This window comes from Budorcas taxicolor, chromosome X (assembly GCF_023091745.1).
Source record: "Budorcas taxicolor isolate Tak-1 chromosome X, Takin1.1, whole genome shotgun sequence".
Lineage (NCBI taxonomy): Eukaryota > Metazoa > Chordata > Mammalia > Artiodactyla > Bovidae > Budorcas > Budorcas taxicolor.
The window spans coordinates 120,600,193-120,610,346 of NC_068935.1; the positions used below are offsets into that span (position 1 = coordinate 120,600,193).

General features: G+C 39.8%; 1 protein-coding gene across 1 annotated transcript in view; it reads right to left on the reverse strand.

The window, feature by feature from the left end:
* ZFX (zinc finger protein X-linked) overlaps positions 1 to 9,855 on the reverse strand; it is a 31,859-nt gene extending 22,004 nt beyond the window's left edge. Inside the window, exon 1 of the mRNA XM_052663291.1 lies at positions 9,740 to 9,855. The gene's annotated coding sequence lies outside the window, so the exon portion shown is untranslated. The remainder of the gene's footprint in view (positions 1 to 9,739) is intronic.
* Positions 9,856 to 10,154: the final 299 nt, after the last annotated feature.

Consider the following 10,154-nt stretch of genomic DNA (forward strand, 5'->3'; position numbering starts at 1 on the left):
TTTTGGTTAAAGTCTAAGAGTTCAAACTTTCAAAATCTATTAAAATTTTGTCCTAAAACTAATACAACACTGCCTATTAACTATACTTCGATTAAAAAAATTTTCTTTAAAAAGCTTTTAAACAGGAAAAAAAATTAGACCTAAAAATTACAAATCTTCCTAAAATCTTATTTTTCCAAAGCCCCTATTCATGTTCAGATTAAGAGTTGCCAAAATATTAGTACCTAAATGTCCACTGACAGATGAATGGATAAAGAAAATGTAATATATAAATACAGTGGGATAGTATTCAGTCTCAAAATCCCATCAGTCAGACTCAGAGAAGCACAGAGTAGAATGGTGGTTCCCCGGGGTTAAATGGAGATGTTGGAGAGAGAATGGTAAAGGATAGAGAGTTCTGCAAATCCTCTATATGGCATAGTATCTATAGCTAACAATACTGTAGTGTACACTTAAAATTTCCTAAAAGGGTAGATCATATGTTAAGTGTTCTTACTATGAAGAAGGAGGTGGTGAAGAGAAAAAGGAAGAACGGGAAGATAACAACAGGATTCCACTAACATGAAATGGGAAGAAAAGGCAAATCCATACAGACAAAAAGTAGACTGGCAGGGGCAGGGGGTAGAAACTGTTTGCTAACTGGGTACAGGCTTTCTGAGGTGATAAAAATGTTCTAAAATTACTGGTGATAGGAGAACAACTCAATCTACAAAAAAATTCACTGAAGTGTACAGTTTTGAAGGGTGTATTTTGTAACAGCTTTCTCTCAATAAAGTTGTTTTAAAAAACACACAAGTACATGCAAATCAAAAACTAGTTCATGTTACAATATGTATTTTTAGATAGGAGACTGGTATCAGTATCACTTTATAAGAAAAAGAAATGTATTAAAACTCAGGTGAAACACTAGAAGTATTTCTTCTCAAGTCAAACTTAAGACAAGGATGCCCACTATTACTATTTAAGATTGTATGGGAACTGATAGCCAAAGCAGTAAGATAATGAAATGCAAGATATAATTATTATTTGAAAGAAACTATATTTATTTACATATGACTTACTGAGGAAATTCAAGAGAATCAACTAAAATCTTAATTTCAGAGTGAATTCATAAAAGTGTGCTGATACAAAATTAATAAACTTGAAGGCAAAGGTTTTTCTAAGACAAAAGCTTTTTTATGCCATAGTTAAAGATGTAAAATACCACCGATAATAAGAATAACTGAAAACTCTACTAAGTAGGATTTTTTTTAAAAAATACAAATACAAAGAAAAGTCAATCTTGCTCTTCAATACACCGGATCAGTAATATTAATTTTCTTTGATTACTACATTCAATTAAAATCCCGACACACTTTTGTTGTAAATCAACTGACCTCATATATATAGGTCTACTTTCAGACTATTCTGTTCCACTGACCAATTCAGCCTTGCACCCACTACATTAATCATTATAACTTTATAATAAGCTTTGATATATGGTAGTGTAAGTTTTCCAACATTTTTTTTCAAGACTGGCTTTGCTATTCCAGGCCCTTTGCATTTCCATATAAATCTGATATGGTCTATCAAAAAAAAAAAATACCTGTTGGGGTTTTGATTGGGACTTCATTGAATCTGTATGTCAAAATTGACATATTTATAATATGGACACTCATGATCCATGAACACTGTGCCTCTCTACATTTATTAGCTCGTCTTTCATTTCCTCTCAGTAATGCTTTTTAACTAAAGGTCTTAGTAAGTTGTGCTGAGTTTATTTCAAGGTATTGAATGTTTTGTGATCTTATTATAAATTGTACTACTGGCTTTTAAAACAAAAATATGAAACAATCAATCAACTGTACTGGCTTTTAAATCTGATTTTCAAATTGTTTGTTGTTGGTATACAGAAATACAATTTATTTTTGTGTATTAATCAATGTCCCTCAACTATAAAGTAGTAAAATCAGAAATGTCACAGAGATAATAACACCCCCCCCAAAAAATCCCATAAATTTGAAAGTCTCAGTAGTTCAATGGGCAATTGGAAAATTATAAAAATCACAATACATTTAGATATAAATAACAAAAAATCAATTCATATCAAATTCACTATCCAGTTACAGTTCAGAATGTTATAGTTTTAAAGGCATTTAACAGTAGAGATAAAAAACTAATGAGCTAAACTTCAAATTAAACTTTTAAAATGTCAGAATAAATGCAAACAAGATAGAAATATTAACCATATGAGCAGAAACAAAAAGGATCAATAAAAAGAACTATTTTAAAAGCCTTAATATAGGGAAGTTATTGGCAGTACTCATCAAAAAAAGGATCAATGAAATTAGACATTTTAAAGTCATTAGAGAAGACTATATTTTATACCAATATATTTGAAATGTCATATCTTTCTATAATAATTTATTTTGTATAAAGAAAACTCAAGAAAAGCCAAAAGACGTATCACCATAAAAAAAACTATTAATCAAAAAACAATTCAGAAAAAAAAAGGCACCAGGCAAAGACAACTTCACAGATGAATTCTAACTTTCCAGAAACAGATCATCTCTATTAAACACAACTTGTTTCAAAAAGAAATACTCAATACATACCCCCTTCAAAAAAAAAAAAAAACCCCACCAAAATATCATTTTTAATGATAAAATATTAGAAGCATTCCATTAAACATTAAAGTACCTAGACAATAATGCCTGTTATCAATGTTTTCATACAAGTCTGTGCTGGAGGCATTAGTCAATGAAGTAGAAGAAAAAGAAAACAAAAAACAAAGAGGCAAAAAGGAATCAAAAGAAGAAATAAAACATCTTATTCACATACACTTATGCATTTAGAAAATACAAACAAATTATAAACTCCCACATTTCACTGAATCCAAAAATACCACCTGTTTTAAGATGCATCCTTGTTCTACCTACAACTAAGGAAAATATACTGTCAATTAAACTGATACTACACTTAAACATCTTGAAATTTCATTTTAGACTTATCAAGACAATTCTTTTAGACTGATTTAGATGTATTTCCATCATAGCCTGTGCATATACAGAAGAAAAAATAGAAGCAAAAGAAATTGATAGAGGGGTACTCCTAAAACTTCACATTCAGGGTTCTACTAATGCTCTTCTACTTAAAGCTCTTCAATTTTTCCTAACAATACTGTCCTCTACCAATAAGAGTATTGGTGATATAGCATTTCATAAATGTTCCATTATTATCTATGGGATTTTCTTTCTGGTAAGACACTCACTTCACAATTCCTTCTGCCTTCAGTTGTATTGCTGAGCAAGAAATTACGAAACAACAATCCACATACTCATTTAAGTGATGACAAAATGAAGAGTCCTGACCAAGTACGTGCATATAAAGACAATAACATCAAGACATGGACAACCATGACTGGAGGACAACCATGATTACAGGACACTATCAACTGAAGATCTATATGACTCTCTGAGGGGGAAGAGATGTAAGATATAATGGAGAGGGGGAATGTACTTCAGAATCTATGAAATATAGTAATATGCAAGTTCAACAAGGTTACACTATCAATACATTAAGTCCATAGTACTCTCTATATATCAGCAATAACTAGAAACAACATCTAAAAGATATTCACAATAACAAAAATTATACAAATTTTTTCTAGCAAAAAATCTAATAAAAGCTGTGCAAGACCTTTATGAAAAGCAGAATACACCCAAGACTCAAATCTCAGCTCCCCTATTTAGCATATATCTATATTTATCTATATATTATTCTGTAAATTTGATGCAAATACAATAAAAATCCAACAGTTTTTCATACAAACCAACAAACTGACCTGAAAATAAAGGAAGGAAAACAGCTTTAAAACTCTGAAAAAGAACACTTATTTAAAAAGGTAAGATTAGATCCCTACATCACACAATAGAGAAAAATTTCCAGATGAATTAATGACCTAAATATGAAAAAAGTACCATATCATTTATGACCTTGGGGCAAGGGAAGAATTTCTTGCTGATATAACAAGACATGTATTAAAAAAAAAAAAAGAGAGAGAAAACTGACTACTTTCACATTAAGAAGTCCTACACAAAAAACACTGCACAAAAATTAAAAGATTAGCCACAGACTAGAAAATGGTATTTTCGGTGTGTAAAACTACACATCATTAATATTCAGAATATAAAGAGAATAACCATAAACCAATGAGGAAAAGGCAACAATCCAATAAAAAATGGACCAAGGTTAGGCACAAGTAAGTCACAGAAAACTCATACAGCCAGTAAATACATGGGAAAAAAAGTTCAACAACATGAGTAATCTAAGAAATGCAAAATGAAAACAGCAATGAGATACCATTTTTACCCAAAAGACTGGAGAAAACTGCAAAGTCTAATCTTTCGGCAGTGGTCTGGAGAAATAGAGGCTCATACACAGTTGGTGGGGATGTCAAATGGAGCACAATTCGACAATTCCCAATAAAATTGACAAATGTGCTGACTCTTGAATGTAGCCACTCGACTTCCACAGTCTCAAGAGAGAAGAACCCCCTATTAGGATGCTCAGGGCCACATTGTTTGAAATTGCAGAAAACTGCTAACAACCTAATGGCTCCTCCCTAAGAACAGATAAATAAACCACAGTATATATACACATTAAAATATAAGTAAAATGAATGAAGTATATCAGTGGTTTTCAAATTTCTTGGACTCGGGACCTCTTTACTCTCTCAAAAATTGAAGACCTCAAAGAGTTTTTGTTTATGTGGGTTCTATCTAGACATGTTTATGTTAGAAATTAAATCCGAGACATCTTAAAAAGATTTATTAGTTGATAGAAAATCAACCCACTGTATGTAAACATGAACACTGATTTTTAAATAACTATTTTTCAAAACAAAAAAATTGTGAAAAGAGTAGCACTGTTTTACATTTCGGCAAATCTCTTCAAAGACAGGCTTAATAGAGGACAGCTGGATTCCCATAACTGCGTCTGTGTTCCATCTATCATGACATCATGTTTCGTGGCGCCTTTGTACAGTACTTGTGCAGTGCACAAAAGAATGAGGCTGGAAGAATCTCAAGGATCCCTGGGAATTCCTGGAGCACTCTGAGAATCGCTAAACTAGATTCACATACAAGCATGAAAAAAATCTCAAAAAACACTTTGCGAAGTGAAAAAATATATATAAAATGATCAACACAGTACGATACCATATATGTAAAGTTAAAACACACAAAGCAGTACTTAATATTGTTTCTGGTACATACGTAGTAGGACAGTGGTTATTTCTGGAAAAGAAAAGACAGGAATGGGATAGGGAGGCACTCTTTATAATCTGTGAGGTTTTCTTTAAACACAAAGCAAGTTATGAAAAAAATACGTGTAAGATATTTAAGATCTGTTAAATCTAAGTGATACTTGCTTTTTAGTAATTTGAAGATATTTCATAATTTTAAAATTTTAAATATTTTTTTAATCCTAATGGTTTTATTTTCAAGGTCATGTAGCTTCCTCAAAATGCACCTCCCTTTGAGTAAAATATAGTTACAAGATTCCTGGATTTTATAAAAATAAATTCTTTGGAAAATAATTTGACAGGAGTAAGAGGAGACTGACTATATTAACCCCAAGTTTAAGCAGTGGGGATTACTCAGCTTATGTGGTATGTCTTACTACATACACTCCTTGGTCAAAGAACATGATGACTAGACAAGATACTTTAATAGTTGAAAACTACCCAACTACATACAATTCTCTGCACCCAATAATTGAGATAATTGTTTTTAGGTAACTGTCTTTACTATGTGCCAGGTAATGCTCTGGGACAAGGATAAATGAGAACCTGTCTCTACAGGTTTAGAAAAGATAACAAAAATATAAATACACAGCTAAAACAGAATAGGTTACTTGCTAAATTAGAACATACCGACACTGCTACATAAGACAGAAGAAGCAGCCTGGAAAAATGATGGTGCCATAAAAGAAAGAAAACAAGCTAGCAGCAGGAGTTATTTTAGGGGCTCTGGGTTTAAAGAACAATCCCCCCCCCCCCCAATAAACAGTACTGGGCATCTACTATGTTCCAGATAAATCTGGTTTCAGCCATGTTAGACACCTGAATAGAGGTGATTAATAGGCAACTGGAAATGCCAGATGAGAAACTAGAAAAGAGGGCGGGCATTGTAAAGGGCACCAAAACCACGGGAAAAGATTCAAGAAAACAGCATAGATGACTGACCTGGAGGAAAATCCCATCCAGAAGACAGAGAAGAAGGCACAGAGTTTCTGAGACACAGACACTTTTACGAGATACACCTGCTGACATGCTGTGGAAAAGCTTCCCAAATGGGGAAGTATCGGCTCTAGGAAGAGTGGGATGAACAGAAATAAAAGTGCTGGTGAAAGGAAAAACAGCTGAAGTTTTTTTAAGATGAGCAAACCCAGGAATGTTTTTAAGGACAGGGAAAGGCACCAGCAGTTAGAGGGCAAAGATGCAAGTGGCAGAAGCACACTGACAGAGCTCCATCCTTTGGGACCGGTGGATCCCACAGGCAGAGCGTCTGGGCCTGAAGGGGGCCAATTCTTCCTGCAAGCGAAGAACAGGAGGACAGCAGGACAGCCTACCGAGAGACAAAGGAAGAGTTTCAAGCGGCAGGAAGGAAATTCAATTGCTTATATCTGACAGTCGTCTCTCTCTCTGGCCTAAGTAAACGATTAGGTAATCTCTGCTGAAGCTGAGTGGTTTAAAGGACAGGTTGAGGAGTTAAAGAGTAAAAAAGAGAAGTCAGGAATTGCCAGTGTACACAAACACAAATAATACAAACAAGGACACCAGGGGCAATAAAAGTCTAGATGGGTTTAGGAAAGAAGCATTTACCAAAGTTTTTCTTCAATGCATTATGAGTATGCTTTTTAAAAAAGGCAAACTTGCATCTATCTGAAAGATACACAAATTGAAAATCAACACTTAGTTTATCCAAGATGGCCAGTGTTCCACCAGTTTTAAACCACAGATGTCTGTCCTCTTAACTATACAACTTGAGTCCAACTCTGAATCTTATTCATCCACTCTTGCTGTACTGGAACATCCACTGCTGCTGTACTGCATGTGCAGCAGTAACAAGTCTCTCTTTTAGAGTTCTATGTATTTCCCAGTTGTCAAGATACAAAGCAACTGGTTCTTTCAAGTTTACGTTTACCTTTACCATCTCAACAACCACAGCCCACCTTAGTATCTTGCTTAAGAGTCAGCCTCCTACAACGCACGTCTCAAACGTTTCTAACCCATGGCCCTTTACAATCAACATGAGACTCCTAAAAAAAAAAATGAAAAAAGTGAAACAACTTTCTAACGAATATTTATGCTACCTATAAATTTACGTTATCATAAAATTCTAGGAAACACATTCCCAAAATGTGCATCTAGACTAGTTCAAATATTAATCAAAACATGAGAAGGCTTAGTGTAGCGAACAGCCTTAGTTACCCTCTTAATCAAAAAGGTGGTTCCTCTTACCAAGCAGAAAAATAGGGATTCCAAAAAAGCCATCTGAAGGCTGCTGCCTTTTTAATCATCATTAAAACTGACTTCTTTAATAATCACCATGGGGATACTTACAGGTTCATTCCTCCTTTTGGTAAAGTAACCCACAGCACTGATCCTGTAATGTTCAACCACGGTAAATGAACAGCTAGAAGTCCCTCCCCATTGGTTTATTACAGAAATTATAGCAACTCTTGAACAAAAGGTTACTTGAAGTGAGAAATTAGGACAAGAAAAAGGAGCAGTTATCTATAACAAATTTTTTTTTTAAGTAGCAAAATTGGCTGAACTTCCGAACATTCTTGATAATCATTCCTGTAGTGAAACACTGCTTTTCAAGGTTAACTTGCTACTCTCATTATATCTCAACTTTGAAACTTCTGAGGCCAGCGGAAGGACCAAGAGACTATAAAGCCAGGCTCAGGTGCGTCATCACTCTTGATACTTGAGGGCTCTCTGGGCCTTTCCCATCAAGTATAAGCCTCTCTACCTGCAAAGCAAGCTCCATCTACCTTAGCCACCACTCCCCTACCTACACCATCTACTCCAGCCAAATTATACACACTTGCTGTTTTCTGTAAGAAGTGTTCACCCTTGAAACGCCCTTTCCCCACCCCCATCTCCGTCAAAGTCCTACCCATCCTTCAGTAACCTCAAAATGTGACCTAACTTTGCTTTCCTCTGAAACCCCAATAACTGGTTGTACCTTCCCCGCACCACCTCAGTACATCTCACCTCATCTGCCTCTGAACAACGAACTTCTTGGAGTCGGCGTCTGCACTACAAGAATCTTTTTAATCTTTCGGAGCACCAGCTGGCACTGGGCTCCGAGTTCACGGGAGAGTAGAGTATGCAATCAAAACTACTTACAAGGTGGAACTGCACCGTAGAATTTTTCACATCCAATAGAAAAACTAAATACCGTACCAGGTACAGGAACAGCATTGCATCACTTTATGCTGTCCTTCAGTAAGAATATAAAACTTCTGCCCTTTTCTTACTCCTGGCGGAAAAAAAAACGCTACCAACAGATCGCTAAGAGCTTAAATGTATCTTTGCTAGAAAGCTGTTGCCGAATTAATGAAATTCAAATAACTCCGTAAGATTTTTCATTCCTCCGTTTCCGTGCTGTGCAATTTGCATTTTTCCCTTACAGCATAAAAGTGGTAAGAACTTCTTACCTATCAATGTTTTTTTCTTTTTTTACTCCTTAGTTTTTTTACTCGAGAAGACAGAATTGTTGGAAAACAACTGCATCTAGGGCACCCTAACAGTCACGTGTGACTTCGATGTGGTAAAAACTGAAAAATGTCTTGGGGTCCCTTTTGCGTGATGAATCCACAAGCCTGGGCGGCCATCCGTCCGGACGACCCTCAAATGACTACCAGCGCGGGGGAAGGGACCTGAGGGACGAGATGGCACCGGCACCCGGGCGCCAGCTATGGCCGCCTGCGGCAGCTCAGTTAAAATACAGCGGAAGCAGGAGCCAGTCACGGGGCTGCGGGAGGCAGGGCAGGAAGGTGGCGCTGCCGCCGAGCGCCTGGAGCCCGAGCGCCCATCATGGCGGCGAGGGCAATGGCCGCTGTGGGGAGCGAGCACGCCCCCTCCGCACGCACACGCTGCCGTGCCGGGCCTCCGGGACCCGTCACCGGAGCCGCTGCCGCCGCCGCCCGCTCTCCGACCCCCCCTCACGGGCTGTAGCGGAATTTTCTCTTCAGACGCCGCCTTCAAGATGGCGGCTCCCCCTCCCGGCAACCCCCTCAACCGTCCCCTGTAGCAGGCGCCGAGGTACCGCCATCTTGTCCCCCGTCCCTCCCCCCCCCGTCGATATTTACATAGCGAAAATCGGCCCGGCCGGCCTGCGGCCTTCACCTCACGCCTGCAGCCTTCGCCTCCTTGCCAGGCCTCACCCCCGCAAGATGCCCCAGGCCGGCCGCGACACCGACCCGGGGCCCCTCGGCCGTCTCCAGGGCCACCGGGCAACCCTCCCCCAACGCCCGCCCGTTTGCGGAGCGCGCCTCCGCCGCCGCTCGAAGCAGCCGGGCTCCTCCCCGGGCCTAACTGCGGCCTCCTTGGGGCCTGCTCGGCGCCGCACGCCACACCGCCCGGCCTAGCGCGGAAGGGCGCCACGCGGGCCGCCGACCAGGCCGGGACCAGGCCCCTGCGCGCAGGCTAGGCCCTACGGCCGCGGCGGCGCCCGGAACTCACCGGACGGGCGTGCGGGCGGTCGGCGACGGTGGCGGGTGCTGCAGGCCGGCCTTTCTCTGGAGCACTGGGCCGGGCTCCGGCTGGTGGGGCGGGCGGAGGGAGGGAGGAGGGGCCGAGTTCGGAGCTGACAAAAAGCGGCCCAGCTCCCCGGCACGGGCCCGCCGTCAGCACGTCACGTCACCGCCCGGGAGAGAAACCCAGGAAAATGCGGAAGGATAGGCAGGCCCCCTCCTTTGCCCGGTGTGTCCCCCTGGCGCCCCGGTCGGCGCGCTCACGCTCCGCGACCGGGGAGCCCAGTGGCCTCGCTGCGGCGGGGTCTCCGGCGGCCGCAGTCTCCGTGACAGCGCCCCCCTTCTTTCCACCTCCTCCGCGCTCCCGCCCGCCGCCGCCGCTACACACGCGCCGCTGCCGCCGT